A 25,783-nucleotide genomic window follows, 5' to 3' on the forward strand; every position below is an offset into this window, starting at 1 on the left:
GCGATACAGAAGAGCTCTCTTAAGTCCTTCTTTCCACGCTAATATCCGCTGGGAAACAATGAAAAAGAATTCAAGATAATAAAAGGGTTAAGAACCTATCTAGGATATTGTTTTGATGTCGAGGAAAAAACTCGAGCTTTTGTTTCAACAGTTTCCAGATAAATTATTCTTTGTTTGTTGATGGAAAAACAACGAAATAGACCTTTTTTATTGTTATCAGAAGCGTCTCTTTTACGATCGAAGTATTTATCTAACCAATAATGCTAATGTTATTGACTCGAAATATGTACCTTAAATACGTTTAAAAATTATTTCACCAGGTAATATACAGGGTGTTTCAAAAGGTGATGCCAAAAGTTTAAGGAGTTGTACGGGGTGAGTTGAGAAGTATGCCTGATTTTTCCCCATTTTCCTACGATGAGTTAATGGAGCGCCAGAGAGCTTCAAAGTGTGGCCTACTAGGCCCTGGAAGTAGGCTGCAACAAGCGCTAAACCAAGCAGCGGGGAAATGCGAACATTAAGGTTTGGGTACGTGTAATAGGTAAAAAAGGACTTTGTAAACAAATCGAGGTAACCAGCGTAAAAAAAGTAAACTTAAACAGTATTTAAAGTCCCTGCTGCTTTCTTTTGCGCTTGTTGCAGCCTACTTCCGGGGGCTAGTAGGCCACACTTTGAAGCTCTCTGGCACTCTTTTCACTTATCGTAGGAAAATGGGAAAAAAACAGGCATACTTCTCAACTCACCCCCTACAACTCCTCCAAATATTTGCATAAACTTTTGAAATACCCTGTATACTTTTTAATAATTGTAAATAATTATCTTGATTAGAATTTTGTCTGTAATCAAACAATTCTGTTGTAAATTTTTCTTTTTTCATCGTTATGTGGTGTGAATTTGATGCGTGAAAGAACACGTTTCATTTTAATGGCCTACATACTTATCTTGTAACAGAGATGTTATAGACTTCTGGTATAAAAGTAATGGAAAAGCCACCACTTTGTGTCTGTATCTAACTTTGGTTTGCTGAATAATTTCGTACCGTATCTTATATCAAATTGTTTAAGGCGCGGTAAATTTGACTATTGTACAATTGTTTCAGTAAACTAGGTTTTGGGGTGTTTATGTTGTTTGTAATTCCATATTGAAAAAAAAAATTATAAATGTGCTTTTTGGTTTAATTCGCTAAGATGGCGGTTACTGTTAGAAGAAGTAGATAGTAGTAAAACGAACTCATCCTGTCATGGCGGCTTCCGCGAATGTGGCGCCATCTCTAGATTCATCGCTAAACTATTAGACAGGTTAAGCCAGCGCTTAAAAACGCAGATTTTTCGGTACAATCTACAAATTCCCTACACGTTTCCAAGGATTAAATTACAAAACTCTTTGGATTCTAAAAACTGTCGTCTGCTAAATAGTGGTTCAACAATAAATCTAGAGATGGCGCTAGTGTTATTACAAAACTTCCTTTACTATAACAAGAATTTACTGTAGATGGAATCTCTAGTCTAGTTTTAACAACAAATGCATTGGGTTCGGTTTCATAAAATCCAACTAATACTCGTAAATTAAATGTTAAACCTAGACTTATTAACCTAGCAAATTAACTATTAAAAATTGGTTGGAAATGAGTTATTTTAATATAAACAGATAATTTTTCAAAGTAAAGCCCGCAAATTATTTGTTAACCCTAGGATTATTAAATCAAAATATATTTTTTAAATCTATTACTAGCAAATTAACTGTTAAACCTAGAATGGAATTGGTTTATTAAAATAAAAGGGATAATTTCTCAAACTGATACTCGCAAGCAAAATTACAGACCGCCCTGTATGTCATCATAAAATACAACAGTTCATTTGACATTTCGTAAGTAAAACCGCAAATCAAATGGCCGTTAACGACGCCTAACTGAACCCATTTCCACCAGGGTGCGCCCCAATCGGGTTCGATCTCCCTAAAATCGAATTCAACCTCTTTTTTTTTCCGGATAAATTCGTAAAAACTAGACTTTATAATTAAAGTTTTCTGTCATTAAAAATTACTTTCTTACGGGAGCGTAGTAAAAAAAAATAGAAAAATAAGTTATCTTTTAAGAAAAGCGAAATCTTAAGCGTTGCAATCTGGACGCTAAACGGTTTGCCCCAATTCTTTTCACTAACTCCGTTCCTGCGGATACTAGTTTCACGCTGTAGGAAAACCCGAGGCAGGGCGCGGACATTGAAAGCCAAGGATTTTCCACAGCATGGCCACAAAAAAAACCGAACTCTAGTTTTATTCCGTCTCTGTATCATAATCGGATTGGTATCGTTTGAAAAACCCCAGAGACTCGAGAGACCCTGAGTCCATTTTTTCCACCGCAAATTCGCCTTAAAAAGGCAACTTATGATTCGAGTTACGATGTGGATGTAATTGTATTTTTTTATAAATTAATTTCGAATAGAACGAATAAGAAATTGCTTACGGAGAAACCAACATTTAGATGTGCCTTTTTAATGATTTTATTTATACTAGTAATTTTAAAAATGTAATTTCTAAATACCGTTTCTTATATTGTTTATAAAGAAAAACTTAGATTTCTTTTTAATGCGTTTGATTTTACTAGATTTAAACCTTTTTGGTGCGAATAAATAAATAAATTTTAACTGATTTATTACAACAAACCCACTTCTAACACTATTCTAAGTAAAAAAATAAAAATATAAACAAAAGTTCAACTTAAAAAGAATAAGTAAAAAAAAAACAAAAAAATCGATTATATTTCGCTGGTTTTAAATAATTTAAAATTTTTAAATTGTAGACTGCTGGCGCCATCTAGTAAGGCTTTGGGTATTTAAAAATTGGCCTCCAATGGCGTTACGCGAAGAGATCCTTGAACTGTGTGTCTTTAATTTACGGTATAGTGCTGGTCAGTCTTTAGGCTTTGTTAAGTGTAAACAACGTCTGTAACTAAAAGACCAAACATAAATATGCCCAAGCCATCGTAACACCCAACCCACCCTAGGGCCCGAGGGCCCAACCCAATCACATTGTAGCATTCTGTGTGTGGACCTGAGAGCCCAACTTCCCGGATGGTATCCAAATATAAGAAAATGGCTCAGGGCTGAATTAATAAGCTTTTGTGGCTAAGATTTACGTATAGTAAAAGGGAAATGTGCAGTATTCATTGCTTTGTTTCGTACATGACGTTATTTGGGTTCGTTAACGGAATAAACAAGCTTCGTTTATATCAATTCAGTTTTTTTAAAGAAACTTTAAACTTGGTTTATTTATCTTAAATTAGTGACCCGATAATGAAGTTCCCACATACGTGCAAACGAACTTGGCGCTGTGTGTCACGCTGCCTGCTAAACTATCTCCGCCAGGTTTTATAAAGAGCAGCCGAGGAAAATTTTAAAGCTTTCTAAAGTGAAATTAAGGCTTACTTTAACCAAAATTAACAATGAATTATTAAATCTGAAAATAAAATAAAACGTAAAATTACGTATAATTTAATTAAAGGTATGTATTATCAAATTTGGGATAAATAACGGGTTTCTATTCGTATTTATCAACTTCAAACTAATCTGGATTTCATTCTTATAAAATATATCAAATTATCGCTATAGGTTTTACCATATATATAAAAAGTTATAGCTTTAACCAGTATGGCTGGCTGGTTCGTGTTCGTTCTTTCAAGATTCACAATAAAAAAAGCTTAATAAGTACTGTTCTATAATTATCCCATGGAAAGTGTAGACGAAGTCCTTTTATCGTGCGCCTCAGTATTACAGTGCCAACTTGTTCTCAGTCATTTCTTACATCACTTTCTCCAGCGAGTCGATCAAGGTTTTCATCTCAGTGTTATTCAATCGCTTCAAAATCTTTTAACACTCGTCGTTTACACTTACGCAACTATCATTTATAATATATAATGTACAATGCTATACTCAAAGTCACCGTTACCTTCGACCACTACCAAAGGCGGGGATTTTTCGGCATCCGCCGGAAATATTATATTATATAGTCCTTTAAATAAAGTGATATTTGTAAAATATTATTAGATTAGAATTAGTGAGATTTATTGTCTGTCTCTAATATGAAGTAAGAGCTTGTAAGGGCTTTTAATAAAATTATTAATTTAATAAAATGATTTTCCCCCTTAAAAAATAAATTTAAAGTAATAACATCCGCTTCTACATTAAAAATATCATGGCAACCCTGTTTTAAAAGCATTTACAACTAAGGATTAACGATTGGACTGAAAACGACTACTTTTTCTACGTAAATTAACACGATGATTTTTCCGCGCGAGCTTGAGTTCAAAGTCCGTAAGTTGCGAGATAATAAATTTTTTTATCTGCGGATGCTTCTATTTTAAAATTGAGCCATTTATTAAACGGATAATGAAGTTACTCGTATGTTTATGCTTTAGTTGACTCGGGTAACATTGATATCGAGTATAGCTTACAAAACCAAAACTAACTAGTAATTAGTTAAATAGTAATTAGGTCTTTTATAGACGTTTCTTTATTTCTGAAGACGCCGAACCGAAACCAGTATTTAAAAACAATTAGGGATTCCAACCTACATACATGAGTAATGAGAGGCGGACAGCTTATCTCTTCAAAACGAAAACATTTTTCAAGCTTTTCTTTTTGAACTATATAATAATAGAAAGAATGCTTTACTGACAACCTTGGCTTGGCAACCCGTAACAGCTGACTAAAACCCTCATGTTGACAATGGAATCCGGCAGCAATATAATCTCTGGTTCGTTTCGCCTCTCAAAACATTGTCATTTTAATATATTCGCTGGACCATTTGCTGCTAATGACTCCTAAAGGTGCACAGTTAAATCTCAGTGCGAAAGTCAAGCAAGTCTAAAATGTGTTATATTTAGATCCAAAAGTATTTTTACTTGGGGATATTTACTTTTTTAAATGGGGGGAAGTAAAAACGTCGACTTAAGTTTTGAGGAACCAATAAGATACCGGGTTGATTTGATGGACATTTAAGGGGAGGAGTTTACTCTTAGAGTCTGAGGGGCATTGGGAATTACGCTAAAAACAGGCATTATCACCATCGATTATCACTAATTACAGGAATTCATCCTCTACATGGAATGCATATCCTGCCGCATCGCGTATAGTAAGATCATAGAAACTACCACAGGAATAGAAGGCCCTGCCTTTGTACGTGCTTTACTAAGATGACACGGGCAAAAGGTTCTCCCTTCATTTCCGGTTATCTCTGGTCCAATCAAAAGTAGCTTTGGAAATGACGGCCAATTAGATTCAAGCGGAAATGAACGGAGAACCTTTTGCCCGTAACACTTTTCATCGACTCTTTCTATTCCTCTTGTAGTTTCTATGGTAAGATCACTCTGACGGCTTTGGCCCCGCCTACGATGGAAAAAAATCCCCTCTGCGCGCGCTCCCCTCTCACGTTGTTGTTTGATAAGTTAACATAGTGACGTCCAAAAAACCGTCCGCCACATCGAGACGAAAAAGTAGAGGTATGGATCGAGGGGTAAGACAGTCTCAGATAATCTGTACACCGAGTTCGTGGATTTAGCACTGTTAAATGTACATATTTTCAAGAGTTCGCGAGTTCCATTTAGCACTGTCAAAGGTACGGCAGTGTACACAGAGTTCGCAGAGTGTCTTACCCCTCGGTACGGATTCCTGCTAATTACAAATAAATAAATGAACTTGATTTATAACAATAAAAATTTAATACTAATAGAGCTATACTAATAAAGGTTAATAAAAAATAAGTTAAGTAAAATGTGAAAACATTTGAAAATTCGTATTTTGAACTTATTTCGAAAATAAGGTATCTCGACTTACTTGACTTTCGCTCTCAGGTAGACTTATACAAACGTATGCTTAGTGTAGCGTTGCAGTTGGGTTAGTTAGAAGCGCCAGATTTTCGGAAAACGGCTAGATGGTTAATGATTTAAAACACGAAAAAATTTGTTCTACTGTGTACGGTTTGTCATGATTTATATTAATATGAAGGAACCGTTTTAAAGTCTATTTATTACAATGACATTGAAGGAGTGCGTTTTTGACACTCTGCGCGAAGTGATATTATTACGCGAATGTTATAACGAGGCCTTGTCAGCGCTGATAAATTTGATCATGTCAAGGTATGAGAAAGCTGAAATAGCTGCGCCAATTATTTCCACATTTTTAAAACGATTTGCATACATGATTTCATTTTTTGGTTAAAGAGAATTGTTGTAAGCGTTTATTGACGTTACTTTCAAACGGAATCGTTTTTTAAAGGTCACAGAATCGTGATTAAAATGATTAAATAATGATTAAAATGATTAAATTGTGATTAAAATGATTGAATTGTGATTAAAATGATTGAATTGTGATTAAAATGATTAAATTGTGATTAAAATGATTGAATTGTGATTAAAATGATTGAATTGTGATTAAAATCATAAAATTGTTATTAATATGATTAAATTGTGATTAAAATTATTAAATTGTGATTAATATGATTAAATTGTGATTAAAATGATAAAAACGATTTCAAATTATTTGAAATTATTAAAAATGATTTGAAAATATTAAAAATGATTTGAATAGATTAAAAATTTGTGAAATTATTAAAAATGATTTGAAAAGATTAAAATTTATTGAAATTATTAAAAATGATTTGAAAAGATTAAAATTTATTGAAATTATGAAAAATGATTTGAAAAGATTAAAAATTATTGAAATTATTAAAAATCATTGAAATTATTATAAAAATGGTTAAACATTATGATTAAATATGATTTAAAGTATTAAATATGATTTAAAGTATTAAATATGATTTAAAGTATTAAATATGATTTAAAGTATTAAATATGATTTAAAGTATTAAATATGATTTAAAGTATTAAATATGATTTAAAGTATTAAATATGATTTAAAGTATTAAATATGATTTAAAGTATTAAATATGATTTAAAGTATTAAATATGATTTAAAGTATTAAATATGATTTAAAGTATTAAATATGATTTAAAGTATTAAATATGATTTAAAGTATTAAATATGATTTAAAGTATTAAATATGATTTAAAGTATTAAATATGATTTAAAGTATTAAATATGATTTAAAGTATTAAATATGATTTAAAGTATTAAATATGATTTAAAGTATTAAATATGATTTAAAGTATTAAATATGATTTAAAGTATTAAATATGATTTAAAGTATTAAATATGATTTAAAGTATTAAATATGATTTAAAGTATTAAATATGATTTAAAGTATTAAATATGATTTAAAGTATTAAATATGATTTAAAGTATTAAATATGATTTAAAGTATTAAATATGAGTTAAAGTATTAAATATGAGTTAAAGTATTAAATATGAGTTAAAGTATTAAATATGAGTTAAAGTATTAAATATGAGTTAAAGTATTAAATATGAGTTAATGTATTAAATATGATTTAAAGTATTAAATATGAGTTAAAGTATTAAATATGATTTAAAGTATTAAATATGATTTAAAGTATTAAATATGATTTAAAGTATTAAAAATCATATATAGTGATGTAAAACTCATTTTAATCAGGAATATTTTTTTAAATTGAAATCAAGAATATTTTTTAATCAAGAATATTTTAATACTTTTAATTCTGTTTATTTTTAATAATTTTAATCCAGTTTATTTGCTAATAGTTTTAATCCAATTTAAATTTTAATCCAATTTATATTTTAATAATCTTAAAACAATTTATTTTTCAATAATTTTAATCCAGTTTATTTTTTAATAATTGTAAACAAGAATAATTTTTAATCATTTGATTTATATTCATCATTTATTTTCTTTGTTAATTAATATTTTAATCATTTTAACCATCACTTATTTTTTAATTATTTTAATCAAGATTAACATTTTATTCATTTGATGATGAGTTTTATTCATTGAATTTTTGTAATTTTAATCATGACTTTTTTAATCATTTTAATAAAGATTAACCTTTTAATAATTTGACGATGAATATTATGACACAACAGCCAATAGCTCAGTGATCTACCACTCGTCTCGAAATGCAATCGAACTGCAAATTAAAAGAAAAAATATTAAAACGTCAGGCCACACGGTCAAGGTCACATTAGGGAGACATTTAATTAAAGGCCATTCCTTATTGAGTTCCGGTGTATATACGAAGTACCTCCACTACCTAACAATATTCAGATGAAAACATTTATTAAGTAAAATTTATTATTAGTCGAACAAATTGAGTGATTACAAGATGGGCAATCGTACAAAGTTCTAGTGAATGGTTTTGCTGGTGTTCGAAATACGATATTAAGAGCGCAGAAGCAATAATTTGGAGATAGAGAATTCCAAAAGAGACAACCTTTTCGAAAAGATTACGACCTCAAATGACGTCATATGATTAGAAACGCGAGAGAGGCAAACGGTAGAAAAAGATAACCCGAAGCCATATTGAATCATATTCAAAGATAGGAGTTCGTATGATACCGCGCCTAACAAATTTACATTAACGACATTTTTAACCGCAAAAAGTAATTATAAGTTACGCGATTTTTTTTCAAAAAGAAACTGGTTGTACTTCGCAATAAACCGCGTTAAATATACCGTTAAAAACGCCACTATTGTAAAACCCGTTTCACATTTAATGAGAGTTAATTACTCTACTAACAACGTTATTGTATAAGTTTATCAATGGATTCTCGAAATTACTCCTTCACTATACTTCGAAATTATTTCTAACATACACTCAAACTCAAAAGGAACAACGACTTTTACCTTATTTGGGGTGAAAAGTCTGTAGGAGCCTCTATTCCTACTATCTTATGCAAAATTCGAACGAGTGCGGCTTTTACAGTAGCGTTACTCCTAGATTAGACGAGTGTCTCAATCCCGATCCTGTACGCATCTCTGATTCGCTGTTTTTCTCGTCTACTTTCGTGGCGTCGTCTGCTTTTTGTGGTTATATAAACGATTTTTTAAAAACACGTTTTAATCTTGAATGAATAAGAACTTGACGTGTTAATATCTTAAACACCATTGAAATTTTCTCATGCATATTCAACTTTATTTTCTGTTCATTATAGTATCAAATGTGATAATTTTTGACTTTACTAAGTTCATGTCAATAAAATTTACAACTCTAAAAAATATTAGCTAAATTTAGGTTTGAAATTTTAGTATCAAAGGCTCAACCAAATCTGATGTTTACTAACTTTACCAAATGTGAGAATTTTTGACTTTACTAACTTGTAAGTTCATGTCAATAAAATTTACAATTCTAAAAAATATTTGCTAAATTTAGGTTTGAAATTGATGAAGACACTAATAGGCTAGTGTAGATGTAATATTTAAAACTATGATAATGATGTTAAAATATCTGTAAATTTTAATTTTTTAGTCTTTAACTGTCACAGTTTACTAATCTATTTTACAAAATGTACAACCCTGAATTTTAACTTTCCTAAATTTGTTTGAAATTGACAAAGTAGCTAATAGTGGAAAATGCAATATATTAAAAATTATATTATATTTTCCTAATATCTGTAAATATATGAATTTAGTCTTCCCTACACTGTCACAGTTTACTGACTTCGTTTTCTAGAAATTTTCACCCCTGAAATTGAAATTTAGCTACAATATAAATTTGTAAGTGAAGAAGTCCGCTAATAGCGGAAAATGCTATATTTTTAAGACATGATTCTGTACATATAATTTCTATTAGTCCTTCCTTAACTGTTAGAAATTATTGAGGTATGAACTCTTTTCAAATGACTGGTTAAAGACGATCTAGTATTAAATTCTTTAGAACAAAACCCGCAACAATAATTTTTATCCATCGTAGATCAATTAAATTAAAATCTTCGATAAACGCGACGGAGACTAAAATGCATATTCGTTAAACAGACGAAGCCACGAAAGCAGACGAGAAAAACAGCGAATCAGAGATGCGTACAGGATCGGGATTGAGACACTCGTCTAGATTAGTGGTTAAGGTGATTCCTTCATAGAAGATTCTACTAAAGTATGGGAAAACTACTAACATTATACAGTGTAGATTTGTCAGAGTGCGAAATAGGGAATTAAATTAAAATAATAACCTCCTATTTTCAAAAAAAATTATAATCCCTTTTGCTACATTGTGTTCCTCAGTTTTCTAAAGCAAATACCTTTAGAATTTTTTATTTAAGGTTAAATGTGCTAGTTTATTAAAATTAATTATACAAAGCTAGTTCGTTAAATTTACACATTTTTAAATTGATGATACCGAGCTACTTACATTGTTAGTTAAATTTGTAAATTTAAAATTTTGAAATAAGGTACTTCGTAAAATGTTAACATTTTTAAATTGAAAATAAGGTACTTCGTAAAACGTGTACAAGTTTAAATTGAAAATAAGGTACTTAGTTAAATTTGTACATTTATAAATTGAAAATAAGGTACTTACTTAAATTTGTACATTTATAAATTGAAAATAAGGTACTTAATTAAATTTGTACATTTATAAATTGAAAATAAGGTACTTAGTTAAATTTGTACATTTATAAATTGAAAATAAGCTACTTTGTAAAATGTGTACATTTACAAATTGACTATACCAAGCTACTTAGTTAAATTTGTACATTTTAAATTTTGAAATAAGGTACTTCGTAAAATGTTAACATTTTTAAATTGAAAATAAGGTACTTCGTAAAACGTGTACAAGTTTAAATTGAAAATAAGGTACTTAGTTAAATTTGTACATTTATAAATTGAAAATAAGGTACTTACTTAAATTTGTACATTTATAAATTGAAAATAAGGTACTTAATTAAATTTGTACATTTATAAATTGAAAATAAGGTACTTAGTTAAATTTGTACATTTATAAATTGAAAATAAGCTACTTTGTAAAATGTGTACATTTACAAATTGACTATACCAAGCTACTTAGTTAAATTTGTACATTTAAAATTTTGAAATAAGGTACTTCGTAAAATGTTAACATTTTTAAATTGAAAATAAGGTACTTCGTAAAACGTGTACAAGTTTAAATTGAAAATAAGGTACTTAGTTAAATTTGTACATTTATAAATTGAAAATAAGGTACTTACTTAAATTTGTACATTTATAAATTGAAAATAAGGTACTTAATTAAATTTGTACATTTATAAATTGAAAATAAGGTACTTAGTTAAATTTGTACATTTATAAATTGAAAATAAGCTACTTTGTAAAATGTGTACATTTACAAATTGACTATACCAAGCTACTTAGTTAAATTTGTACATTTTAAATTTTGAAATAAGGTACTTCGTAAAATGTTAACATTTTTAAATTGAAAATAAGGTACTTCGTAAAACGTGTACAAGTTTAAATTGAAAATAAGGTACTTAGTTAAATTTGTACATTTATAAATTGAAAATAAGGTACTTACTTAAATTTGTACATTTATAAATTGAAAATAAGGTACTTAATTAAATTTGTACATTTATAAATTGAAAATAAGGTACTTAGTTAAATTTGTACATTTATAAATTGAAAATAAGCTACTTTGTAAAATGTGTACATTTACAAATTGACTATACCAAGCTACTTAGTTAAATTTGTACATTTTAAATTGACGATACAAAGCTATTTCGTGAAATTTTTAAATTGATGTGTATCACCAATTTTATTACTATCTTTAGTGTGAGGTTTATCTTAGAAATCTTTGTACGAATAATTATTGCGATATTTTTATCGAATTACAAAACTAAATATTTACGTGATTTATCTAGTATTCTTGAAATTCATAATTGACCCCAGACCAGACAACCCCAATGTATGACTCCCCTTGGCTACAGAATTGGCCCATAATGAGGGGAACTACCTAAAATGAGCTAGAAAAGCAAGCGAATAATTTATCATTACAATCTCATTATTTTTCAATATTTATTTTTTTCGTAAATAAAATAAATTAAATTTCTTTAACAAAAATTGGCAGAACAAATACGAGTTGAATTTAGGGTGGGGTTCGATCTTGCCCTCGTAATGAGACAAAAACCCTGTTTGACGGTTAATGGGTGAACCCTACGGATGACGAAGAAGTAATTGCCTAAAACACACGAGTTAGAAAAACTTGTTTCTTTTTCACTGGCCAAAATCGGTACCGATAAAATAAAAAAGGCGATTTGTCGATTTCTTTAAAACCGCAGAAAATATCGTGATAACAAATCTTAGCTAAAATCGGGCCTCTTGAAATCGGTTGGAAAAATCTGCAGACGCCTCGTTACGACAGAATTAAGGAAAGCTTTGGGAAAAAGTTCCATAATCTGACGTAAAAAATAACTTAGATTTTGGTCCCTTTTTTTGATGTCTGCGCTACTAGCGATTGCGGAAAAAATCTACTGAAAAAATTAAACGTTGACTTGTCAATGGTTATGTCATTATTATACAAGTTGATTTTCTTCAATTGGTTATTTTAATTTTACTTTTTGTTTAATTTATGTTATTTTTATTTTACTTTTTGTTTAATTTATGTTATTTTTATTTTACTTTTTGTTTAATTTATGTTATTTTTATTTTATTTTATATTATATTATATTATTTTATATTATTTTAATTTTATATTATATTATATTAATTTTATATTATTTTAATTTTATATTATTTTTATTTTATTTTATATTATTATTTTTATTTTATATTATTTTTAATTTATAATATTTTTATTTTATATTATTTTTATTTTATATTATTATTATTTTATATTATGTTTATTTTATATTATTTTTATTTTATATTATTTTAATTTCATATTATTTTTATTTCATATTATTAATATTTTATATTACTTTTATTTTATATTATGTTTATTTTATATTATTTTTATTTATTTTATTTTATTTTATTTTTATTTTATTTTATTTTTATTTATTTTATATGATTTTCTATTTATTTTATTTTCTTTTCTTTTATATTGGGGCAATGAAAAGCGTGACCTTTCACTCGCTTTCCCATTGGCGGTAATAGCTTAAGCCCCCTAGTACTTAGTGGCGCCATCTAATCGGTGGCAGTTCTTAAAAATTCCCTCTATAAATATTTGCTAATTTTTAAAGATTTATTAGGAACATTACAAAAATGAAACAAATGTATTCACAAACGGGGTAAAAATAAATAACAGATTTAATCATAAATCATATTCCAGTAATATAGAATATGATTTAACGTAGTTTTTATGAAGAATACAACATAAAAATATAATCCATCATTGTCAGAAAATAGAGATATTAACTATTAAATAAAATAAAATCAATACAAATTGAATTTGGCCAAAAAAATTAAAACCATATTTTAGAAAACTTTAATCTAAAAATCTACCATTACATGTCTAAGGCAAACAATATTATTTGTACTTGGTTTTTTAATGGATTTTAAAAGCAGTCCATTTTAACAATGAATTAAATGTTAAATGTCTGGCTGCAAGCCAAACGTATGCCCCTTGGAAGGAATGGGGAACACTTTCCCGCAAATCACATCGCAACTGGGCCCAATCCTTTCAATAACTTTTAAAAGGAGTAATCTGCCAGTGACCTCAGCCGCGATATACAGAACAATATTTCTTTCACGTATACAATTAGGGAATATCATAAGTCACATAAAATACGTAAGTTCGACACTGAATGACAGTCTGTCGCTGAGTGATTGCGTAATTAATAAACTAGTAATAGCTCGAGGATAATTATCAGATCTTAGCAACTTTATGATTTATAATGTCATTGACGAATAAGACTTATATTAAAAAGTGAGCTTTGGGATAATATTGCGCGTCATACTTACGTTATTACGTTACTTTGGCTATAAATTAAGATTTTAAATTTTAGTAAAATACCAAATCGCTAAAAAATAACGTGTCATACTTACTTTATTATATTACTTCTGCTACAAATTAAGGTTTTAAATGTGAGAAAAAGTCAAACGGTCTATCATTAAAAAAATCATCCGTTGAATACTTACGCTTAATACGTTACTTATGGTAATACGTATAGACTAGATACCGAAATCCAAAACTGACTGAATACGGTGGTCTAAATATTTGGTAATTCTTATCCGTTAATGTTTCAAACGCCACCCCCCGATGTACACGAAACGTTTCCGATCGTTTGCGCAACCTCCCAAGAGAGCGCGTGAAATAATCACTACCACAAACAATTGAAATGCGAAAATTATACCGACTTCGAAAGGATAAAAGTAAAATCGATCCGAAGCGCGCTCGGTAATCAGTCCACAGTGGAATTTCGCAAATCGTTGGAAGCTACCTAGTTTATTTTTTTGGTAAACTATTTGCAATCGCCAGGCTATTGAGTGATTTATTTTTTCCCCTCAAACTGACACTCGATAAACGGTCCTAATGGCCAAAGGATATAGAAAATGACCCTGCTTTTAAAGAAGTTAACAGACCACTCCCGTACCAACGCGGACAGTGCAACAATTATTACGGAATTGCACCAACCAAAAAACCAACATATTTTTAAAGAATTTTCTATTGACTAGAACAAGCTGGCCAAAGGGGATTATCTAAAACTTTATCAAGACTCGTTCATTCACTCAGTTACATCCTGTGGTTTATTATTTACTACAACTGGGACTATATTGAATAAATCTTTCTTATCAAATCAGACAATTTGACAAATTCTATCACTATTCGGCGACTATGTAAAGGATGATATCAAAAAAATTATCCCCTGATCTAAGCTTACAGAAATCAATACCTCTACTTGGAATGCTTATCGCGCCAGATTTTCGTGGCAGGGGACTCGAGCGCGCGCAAAGGGATTTTTTTATCGTAGGCGGGGCCAAAGACGTCAGAGTGATCTTACCATACGCGATACGCCAGGATAAAGATTCCAAGTAGAGGTATGGATTCCTGAAGCTTTTTATTAAATTTAAAAATAAAACATTATTTGATATGAGGTCATAATTTTGTTGATGCGAAACGATGCTACACTTTGATCTTAGCTATAGGATGATGCCAAAAAATACTACACATTGATCTAAGCCAGACGACGAAGAAGTTTACTATTAAATTTAAAAATAAAACGTTATTTTATATTTAGTTTTATATTTCGTTCATTCGAAAGAATGCTACACTTTGATCTTAGCTACAGGGTGAATAAAATTATTAGTGAATAACGAAGTCATCTATTTTGTACAAATCAAAAGATTCTAGAGGTTTTCAAAAACTCTTTAATGTAATTACACCAAAAATGTACATCCTACTATACAACCTACTTCAGGCTAACCTTAGCGCCGCACTGGTCAAGCATAGACTAAGAAAGGTTTGGGCCTTTGGGTCAAGTCCACTGGATAAAAAATAACTTGAATAAAATTATATACAACCACAATAACATCATAGCACCGCATCATATCATTCGGGGGGAAAATATGTAAAAATGAAAATCTAAAAATTAGCCATCAACGAAAGCACCGATTTCGGAAAAAAAAGGGAACTACTAATTTATTAAAGTAAGAAAAAATAATCAAGTACATTTTGCACTTGGCCTAGTTTTCCCTTTTAGCTACAGCCACACCCAAAAATACAGGACTCTACTTGTCACATCACTTCCCCCCCCCCCTCGTCCCGTCCGTATATCGAACACAATTAAGGGTATACGTTACTTTTCTACGTTGTGAATAATAAATGAATATAAAATAATAAAACAGAGCGTGCGATAGTTGAGCGAGATATATCCATTTAGCAGTCTGTGTAACCTTGTCAAGGACGTCCGAGCCTCTCGTGTCTGCCAGACTTCGCCGAGGATCATATTTTCCCCATCCGTTAGGATGCAAAGCTTAATTGGAAAAAATATATATAAAAAACCGCTGTTTTAATTCGTTCTATACAAGTAAATGAGGTTTTGTAGATGTAAATCAATTTGGAAAACGGTGAGAGGGAAACAAACATTTAGACGTTCCATTTTAATGTTTTTATTTATACTAGATGGCGCCAATTTAAACTATTTAAGGGAATCACAGTATGTTTTTATTTATACTAGATGGCGCCAATTTAAACTATTTAAGGGAATCACAGTAGGTTTTTATTTATATTAGATGGTACTATTTAAAACCTTTTAAGGAAATCACAAATTTAGAGCGAAGTCCTCAGAGGTTCGATTTGAATGTTTTTATTTATAATAGATGGCGCCAATTTAAGCTTTTTAAAGAAATCACAGTATTAAACGAAGCCTTTGGATGTTCAATTTTACTGCTTTTATTGATACTAGATGGCACCAATTTACACTTTTTACCGGGAAGGGATTCGGGAATCACGCATTTAGAGTCTTTAGATGTTCGACTTTAATATTTTTATTTATACACTAGATGGCGTTAATTTACTTTTTTTTATAGAAAGTGAATACATGCTGATTCATTGCAACAAACTACTTCTAGTTATTTTTAAAGCGGTGTTTTATAAAGAAACTATAAACAAAAGTCGGCATAAAAAGAAACATGAAAAATCTAAAGGGCCACGCCGGCGTTTAAAAAATCTAGATGAAAATCCAATAGCTCCTCCTTTTCCGGTCCATCAGGTTCCGGAATCTTTCCAGGCCTATTTCCTGAGCTTGTATTATAGCCCCTTTACTATTTTGGACGGTATTTAGATTATTTAAAGCTGCTAAGTTTCAGACTGTCAGCGCCATCTGGTTAGGCTCGCGGTATTCGAAAAGCGTCCTCTAATGGCGTAGCCCCCGTGAAAGTATCTTTTCCTCTCGACAAACGAGTACCGGTCTGTTGAGAAAGCGGCCGAAGTTAAGCGTCAACGCTGCGACGATGTAGATAAGGCCGTTCGTTTGTCTCTTTCTGGAATACTAATTAATGTCAAATCGAAAATCTGTCTACGGAGGTTTTAGCACGAATTGTCCATTATTAACAACGCCCTCGCGGAAATCGCTTCCGGCGTACGCGTTGGCGGATATTCCGTAACGTCTTCAGTCTTTCCGCGAGATATAGCGGTTGTTTCGGGTTCCTTCGGAGGTTTCGACTCCGGGGAGGATTATCTCCCTTTTCGAGGGCTATGTAAAATCGCGGATTAGCAAACGATGGCACGCGGCCTGCAACGGGGGTTCGGTCTAGGCGCACTCAACCAACAGTGTACGCAACGCGTAACGGGAAGTGTCGCCGAAAATTAGGGCAACAGGCGCGACGTAAACTTCTATCGATCCGAAAGTGATCCTATAGACGATGGCAAACGGAAACCGCGTTTTAAAATATTAAGCGGTTGTTTTGGAATGAATTTTTAAAGATCGACTCCCTTCGCTCCAGGGAGGCAGATACCAATGTACTAGCGTCTACAACCGCTGTGACTGCGGGACCCACGTGACTGAGCTCGTGCCAGCAGCGCGCGCTTTATGTTCACCTTAATATGTATAAGTTTGTTTATTGCGTCTTCCGCCGACTGCCACCTATAGAGCAACAAACACAGCCCCCCACACACGGAGAACGCAACGCGTCAAAAGTCGTGCATTTTCTTGTGTACAATTTCCATTGGTTAGACGCTTTAGCGCCTGCTGCCATCGGAAGGGGAAAATTCGGAAATTGTCTTTCCCCCCGCCCGTAAAACGTTCAGCGTAAAGGCTCGTCCAATGAAATTTGTACACAACACGGCGTTAGCGTATTTACAGACTAACTGCGTTCTCCTTGTGTTTGCTGCTCCTAGGTGGCACTGTTAGTAATCACGTTAAAATGAAATTGGAACTGATTTTGTAACCATTTTAATTAATACCGGAAATAATTATTTAGGTGGGGGGGGGGGGGGGTGGCTTATGTAATTTAATGCACTCATAACCGGTAATTGGATTTCGCTTTGAATTTGATGAAATATAAAAAGCAGAAAACATTGTGGATTTAAAAATACATTTTTGTACATTTTTTAAAACGACAATTTTTGGTTTTTTTAAATTTTATCAAACTTATTCATGGTGCAAAGGTTTAATTTAATATTGGTGGTACGATTTTATAAAATCGTGATCTTATTTAAGGCGTTCCTATTAAGAATGTAACTTTTCAATACTATTTACGTGGAAGTTTTCTATAAAAATTGCGAATTTGAACCTTTTTTTCACATCGAGTTCAGATTTGTCCTTCAATAAGTAGTTGATATTTGGATAGGTTTACATCATTGACGTTCCTAAGAAGTGATTATTCTTAAATACGGTTGCTGGATGTTGAGCTTCAATATATTACCAGAAGACTAAACTTATTCACGTAAGTGTGTCAATTGCCTACCTTCTTAAATGTTTACTGAGAGTCATATGCTAAAATATATTGTTGTCGAACCTCTTTGGCTCGTGGTCGTAGTGAGGACACACGAGAGGGGGACGGTTATGGTGATTTTTGAAGTCTTTGTGGGATTATTTTTCGTACTAAGTGCAGAAAAGGGTAAAAAGATATTTTTAAATTTAAGCCAGAAATGCCTTCCCTGATACATAAACCTAATTTAACCGAACCTAACGCTAATCTTTAAGTCACTAGATGACTTGGGTCTGTGTGGTTCCTGGGGTAAGCTTGGCTTTTTTTGCTGAACTGCGCGTGTTTCCATAACGTTAATCTTGGCCACAGCCCAGGTAATTAAACAAAAACAAGGCGAAAACCTAGGCCTAGCAATGGAATCGAGAATTAGCCTTTTCAGTGTATACAGCGCCACGTACCCGCCAACGCGAGAAGCTCGTGAATAGCTGGATTTTCTATTAAGTCGACATTTTGTGATTTTAGCGAATGCTAAGCAGACGAAAATCCAGCAGTTTATGCAGTTCTCGCGTTAGCCGCTACGAGGCTCTATTTAAACTGAAAAGGCTTATTTCGTAAGTCACTATAAAATAAACAAAATAACGTAAACCGCAGCTGATGAAATATAAAATGATTTTTCTCCGCGTCACGAGCTTAAGGTTTTTAGTACTTTATTGGCACGCGCGTTTCGCGCGTGGACTTCAAATTCCAAAATCTTGATCGATTCGAGGGCGCGCTCTCTATCTTCAATAACTATTGCTAGTGACGTAGAAAAAACATTTACACGTGACCTCCCGTATTTTATAGAAACACCGGTGCTTCTGCTATTTCTGTAATTATTTCGACCATACTGACACACTTACGGAAGATGATGATAGACTTATGTTATTAGCATATAAATGGGCTTCTTTCTCGACCGTAGACGAGAGTTAGAAATGGCAGAAAGATAATATACCCCAACCCAAATTATTCCGTTCCCCCGAAACCCGGTTACCTTCACCACAGCCGGTTTCCTTCACCACAGCCGGTTTCCCCCCAACGGGCCAAATTTTCCCTCTCTCGCCCTGCATTGCTCGCCCCCCACTTTCGCGAAAGTATACCTTATATACTATGTTTAATTTCTCCTCATTCCCCAAATCATTTCACGACTATATGATCGCCTGTTTTCATTGTGCAGCCGAAAAAGCAGATTCTAGGTTCATCCTGAGCCCATTCTCAACTCGCTCTCTATTTTATCCTCAAGGACTTCTCGTTTGCTCAAATATTTTACTCCGATTTCTAATTGAGCCCCCCCCCCCCCGCGCAAGAATGACGTTGTTATTTGGACGTGAAAAGGTCAAAGAAGATACCAAGTTGAACCTCTTTTTTTGTCACCGCCAAAAATTTATTTTTATTTTTCAAAATTCGATTTAACTGACAAGGAGACTACCCGAGGTGGTTATCACCGATTTTGTTGAAACTCAGGGGTTAGGTAGACCTTATGGTAGTATGAAAATTGGCAAAGGGTAAAGTTGCAATGGGCTTTAGTTTTCCCATGGCAACCGAAAATGTTTTTGATCTCTTAAAACCAAAAAACTCCATTTTTAAAAAAGTATGGGATTTTCTCGGTTTCACAGGGTACTTAATTACTTAAAAAATTTGAAAAAATTAAATTTTCGAAACTTACCCAAAAAGATGAATTTGACCTATTTTGGGTAAAATTGATCAATGATTTTGGCTAAAATTGATCAATGTTGGTTAAAATTTAACAAAATTTGTGTAACCGAGAAAATCCCATGCTTTTTTAAATGGAGAGGTCAAAAACATTTTGGGTTGCCATAGGAAAGCTAAAGGCCATTGCAACTTTTCCAGAAGTAAATGAACGGAAGTTATCGAAATTACGCTCAGAATCGGAGAGAATTTTCCTTATGAAAATTATGAGAAAATCGGGTCAAATAAAAGCTAATTTCCATCCCCGTCTTTTGACGCGATAAATTGCACTTGGGAATTGTGGGTATAGATATTTCTAATGTATAAAAAATGATTTCATTAAAACAAAAACGTTTTGTTTTTTGGTAACTCCGGTTCATTTACTTCTGGTAGACCTTAAAATAAATTGATTAAAAATAATTTATTGGTTGAAGGGCTCGAGCTTTTTAAGAAGGGCTAATCCAATTATCTAGGAAATATTCAAACAAATTAAATTGAAATTATCCAAAACAACGTGGCTCGATTTTCAAATCTGAAATGTTTGATAAACGTGCGACGACATTGTCACGTTTCGAATTTAAGAAACTTCATAAAAACCAAGTACCATATTTACGTGACTAATTTTTTTTATTTAATTTATTTACTTTAAATTAAATCAAATACATAAAATAAATTAAATAAATTGAATACATTAAAGTAAATAAAATAAAGTAAATAAAATACACCAAATAAATTACTTATTACTTAAAAATATATTTACTTTACTTTACTTTAATTTATTTACTTCCATTTCATATAATTTATTTACTTCCATTTCATTTATTTACTTTAATGTATTCAATTTATTTATTTATGTATTATATTATATTTACTTTAAATTATAAAATTTATTAATGTATTATATTATATTTACTTTAATGTATTCAATTTGACTTATTTACCTTAATGTATTCAATTTGACTTATTTACCTTAATTTATTCAATTTGACTTATTTACCTTAATGTATTCAATTTGACTTATTTACCTTAATTTATTCAATTTGACTTATTTACCTTAATTTATTCAATTTGACTTATTTACCTTAATTTATTCAATTTGACTTATTTACCTTAATTTATTCAATTTGACTTATTTACCTTAATTTATTCAATTTGACTTATTTACCTTAATTTATTCAATTTGACTTATTTACCTTAATTTATTCAATTTGACTTATTTACCTTAATTTATTCAATTTGACTTATTTACCTTAATTTATTCAATTTGACTTATTTACCTTAATTTATTCAATTTGACTTATTTACCTTAATTTATACCTAACATAGTGATTAAACCTATAAAGATCAAAATTTTCAAAAAATAAGCAGATTAAAATCGAAATTTGCAACATGGGCGATTTGGAATGGGTTTTTCCAATTTTGCAGTTAAAAGACTTCGCTTTTATTCAATAGAAAAAACCAAAGTATTTGCACTCCACGAAAAAAGAAAAACCGTGAACAATTTTGATGAATGGACTTTTAGGATAGAAAATGTTCTCTCTCGAGCAAAAAGAGAAGAGAAGAGCGGCATCCTTTTAAAAATGGCGGACCACGAGTGGTTCCCCCCCCCCCTCCACCACCCCCAGCGTGCCCATCACGTGATCGAGAAGTGAAGATTCTTAACGGATGAGAGCTGTTTTGACAATTTAGCCAAAGGCGCGAGGAATTAATTCCGCAGACTTTCCCTTCCTCCGTTGCCTTTGGCTTTATATCTGGTCACGTTCGGAGTGATAGCCCGGGATAAAAAGCGAAATTCGGGTATCAAAATTTACGAAAAAAATCAAGTTTATTCCCGTTAGGCAAACTACCTGTATTTTTTATCGAGGAAAGGAGGGTCGAGTTAAAACCGCTAGATTAGATTTTGGCCCGGTGTCGCGTCTCTAGGTTGATCTATATTCTGAGTGGGTCCCGGGGTATCATCCCAGTTTCAAGGTCGAATGGTAAAATATAATTTAATGGTTTAAGGTGGTTGGAAAGAAGGATTGCTGAAATGCCTACAAACCCCTTTCTACACCGGCACTCCCAAATATTTGACGTTTAAATTTTTATATTAAAATTTATTGCCGGCATTTATCTAGGGTTAAATATCGAAGTACACAACTCTATCTATTTATTTTTAAATCTTCTTATTTTCAGGGTTTTCCGATTTTAAATATTATTTAAATTTCTGTTAAATAATTTATTTTTAATGCCGTGAATTTATGAAAATTTTCAGAAACCGTTTCCATAGTAAGTAATAATTAAAACTAATTAAGATTGTCATTTTAGTTTACATTACTAATGCAAGCAAATTGTTCACCAATTTTCCAGGAAAAATTAATAAAAATAAAAATTCGATTGTAATTTTAAATAATTTATTTAAATGTTGTGTATTTATGAAAATTTATAAAATTTCTGTTCCGTAGTAATGCCAAATAGGAGCAAACTAAATTACAAGTAATTTAAATAAATTACGATTAATTGAAATTTTAGTTTGATGAATAATTTGCGTGCATTAGTAATGTAATTTTCCAGGAAAAAAAGGACATAAAATGTTGGAAAAATCAATCAAATAAAAATATGATTTAAACTATCCGCAACTTATTTATAATCAGTTAGCCAGAAAATATACTTAAAATGTTTAAAAATCAATAAAAATAATTTTGTTTTAAATTTTATTTATAAAATAAAAACCAAAATAATAGCCCTGTTTAATTTGGTTAGAGAAGTCGGAGTGGACTGCCCATGTGTCCATTTGAAACATTATTCGTTGGGGCCCCGTGATTACGTCTTTCCCGTCGTGCATCGGAGCTTCTATCGTTAAGTCGACTTTCGAAGGGATGTTTTACCGCGCTAAATTTAGAAAATTCCCCGCCTTAAATTGAATATTTCTAGAGGTTTCACGAAGAACATATTTAGGTTACTTAGCACGTACGGCTCGACCAGTTTATGGCAGCGAGAAGTAATAATAATAATAATAATAATCAGCTAGGCTAATACCCAAGGCACCACCTTAGGCCTAAGTCATCATGCGACTTTTGAAGCCCTTAAATCAGGTGGCCGGGTTACAATGCGTAGGAGGGTGGTGGCAAGCCCTGCATGCCACGACATCGAGCCAACAGCTCCCTACACTAACTATTACCGTTAACCTAGACAAGTTTTTATGGAAGGGGAAACCGAAGAACTCGGGGGAAAACCCCTTAAACCAGTGGGGAGAGAACTTGCAAACTCAACGCAGAAGGAGTTGTTCCGAGTTTTTACTACCTAGGCTACATCGCAATTCAAATTGAAACAGTATGCTATCTTTCGGCGACTTGTTTTATAGGGCGTCTATCTAGTTTTCGGCTTACCCTGTCTGGTTATCTGGCTGAACAGAATGTATGCCAAGCTGCCAATCAACTTTCAATGACACTTTGTCAGTCGCATTTAAAATATTATTTCTTGACAAAATATTCACTATTTTCCTATTTATGATTGATGAACTCGTTCAATTAGGTTTTATTAAATTTGCCCGAGTTAAATTAATTTAACTTAAAGGCCTAGGTTTTCTTCCGCCGGTCACCCTTTAAATTTACTTTCCGTCCAAACAAATACCCTGGTGGTAGGCCAACAGCAGAAAACGTTGGCCTACCACCAGGGTATTTGTTTAGACGGAAAGTAAATTTCAAGGGTGACAGGCAGAAGAAAACCTAGGCCTATAACCGTAACTAATTATTTTTTTGTGAAAAGATGAAACCGTTCTTAGGACCGTTACTAGATGGCGGAATAAAATTGGCAAATAGATAATTTTTGTTTGAGAGCAGAGCTTAGGTAGTAGATGCTAACGGGCTCTGAAGGTACACCCGTACTTTCTCCGTACCATAAATATGTTCTCGGTTTAATGACGCAAGTCTTCTAGGCTTTAATCGAATGTTTGAATATTAATTTCCTCCTGTTTATCCATTAAATCTAAAAGATCCGGGCTCTCGCGATTACAGCAGGAAAAACTTCCCACGATTACGCTAGACGGCGCTAAAAACTAGGGCGTGGTGAACAATTCAAAATATAGTGATCTTCCGAATAGGGCTTCCAGTTTGTGAGCCATTTTATTTTCCCTTTTTTTTTTGGAAATTTTGAGGTTATTGTGGTACTATTTTCCGTGTTGAGTGAAGAAATTTAAATTTGGTTTAAAGAAATACTAAAAATTATTCTACATTTTCCAAAAAGTATGTTTTTAAAATATTTTTGGGATATTTATACAAAATATCTCTCATAAATTTCAGTAACTAGCGCCAGTTATCCCTAGACTATGGTGGAAGAAATTTGAAATTAGGTTATCCACCAGAAATATGAAACTTATATTCCCTTTAAGATTTCTGTGAGAAATAGTAATTTTCAAATATTATCAAAAGTTAATAAAATTACGTGATACTTTTGTGGGGATGTGTATGAATATTTTTTGGGTTTTTTAACTGAAAGCCAGTCGCGGATTAGTAAAAGCTACTTGAAACGTAAAACCGGATTTTCGTAAACATTTTGTAGAATATGAAGTGTAATACTTTTAATAGAATGTAATAAAATTATGCTACAACCCATAGTGCGTTTGTACTTATAGGAACCTTGGCTACAGCCAAATTGAAATTGTTGGCTTAAGAAAGTACTTGATGTTCCGCGATTATCATTTTTAATGTAGAAAAAAATGTTAAGTAGTTTTCTAAGAGAATGAGTAGTTAATTTGTAGTTAAACTCAGATTTAACCGCATTCAAGGGGTTCCAATTAATTGATAATATATCTACACGCGATTAAATTAAAATTAATCGCGCCGTGGCAAAAAAAATTTCCCCATCGAATCGATAATTATGTTGGTCGAAGGCAATGTAGAACGGCCCCTTTTGTGTCCAGACACAAACAAAAATCCATAAAGGACGTTTTCTCGCCGCAGACATTGCGACGCTCTGTCGCGAGAAACAAAAAAACCGTTCGTCTGCAAAGGCTTCAAAAGGGACAAAAGGATGTGCCCCCCCCCCCCCTGGCAGCAGTCTTCTCCTTTCATCCTCGCCGCTACGGGGGTCAGTGTGACTGGCGGCACCAGTCGGCTGTGACACCTAAATGTAATACAAATTGACATCCCCACCTCCACGACATTGAAGGTTCATCACGTTTTCCGCCAGGTGCATAGCTCAATCATACCTACAAAACCCTCCTCGCACGGTCATAAGTAACGTAAGAAGCGTAAGTATGACACTGAAATATTTCTCTTAATGATTGTCTGTCACAGCGATTTAGTAATCGGAAGTTTCTGAACATGAAATTGGTTACTTCCTGCTCCCTTCGTGGCGTTTGCTGCCAGGTTCCGTTTCAAAGATAACTAAGACCGAAAACACGTTTGGTATTAAATTTTAAAAATAAATACCTCCAGTTAAGTTCAGTGAAGAAGCGACTGTTAATAATAGCCAATTTTATATTACTATACAATAATTCGTCGCAGGGGCCCCAGAGGTCCTAAAACCCCTATATTTTCAGAAACGTTCTATAAAATCCTATAATTTTGATATTTTGCCAATTTCTAATCCTGCCACTCAGTGAAATTGCTAAATTTAGCTATTGGATTCATTCCTATACGAAGTCATTCTTGTCTATACTTTTGTTATTGTTAACATGGTTAGCTACTAGTATACTTGTATGATAAAATAGTTCCTATTTTTTAAGTGAAAATCAAAGATTTATCTCACCAAATATAGATTTGGTTTTTAAATGCATAAAGTTAGTAAATGAAAGCATATATAGTCCTATACAGTCCTATAATTTTGAACAAAGATCTATACAATCCTATATTTTTAGAAAAATAATCCTATTTTG

The 25,783-nt window shown here is 31.9% G+C and overlaps 1 protein-coding gene across 2 annotated transcripts in view; it reads left to right on the forward strand.

Annotated features, from left to right (window-relative positions):
• Nucleotides 1-25,783, forward strand: part of LOC149942733 (terminal nucleotidyltransferase 5C) — a 56,570-nt gene that overhangs the window by 18,845 nt on the left and 11,942 nt on the right. The window contains exon 1 of one of the 2 annotated variants that reach the window (XM_090179795.1): nt 17,998-18,216. The exons of the other annotated variant lie outside the window; for it this stretch is intronic. The gene's annotated coding sequence lies outside the window, so the exon portion shown is untranslated. Of the gene's footprint in view, nt 1-17,997; nt 18,217-25,783 lie in introns of those variants that run through there. 2 annotated transcript variants of the gene reach the window in all.

The sequence above is a fragment of the Leiobunum rupestre genome, chromosome 6, assembly GCF_980474605.1.
Source record: "Leiobunum rupestre chromosome 6, qqLeiRupe1.1.hap1, whole genome shotgun sequence".
In the NCBI taxonomy this organism is placed as follows: Eukaryota; Metazoa; Arthropoda; class Arachnida; order Opiliones; family Sclerosomatidae; genus Leiobunum; species Leiobunum rupestre.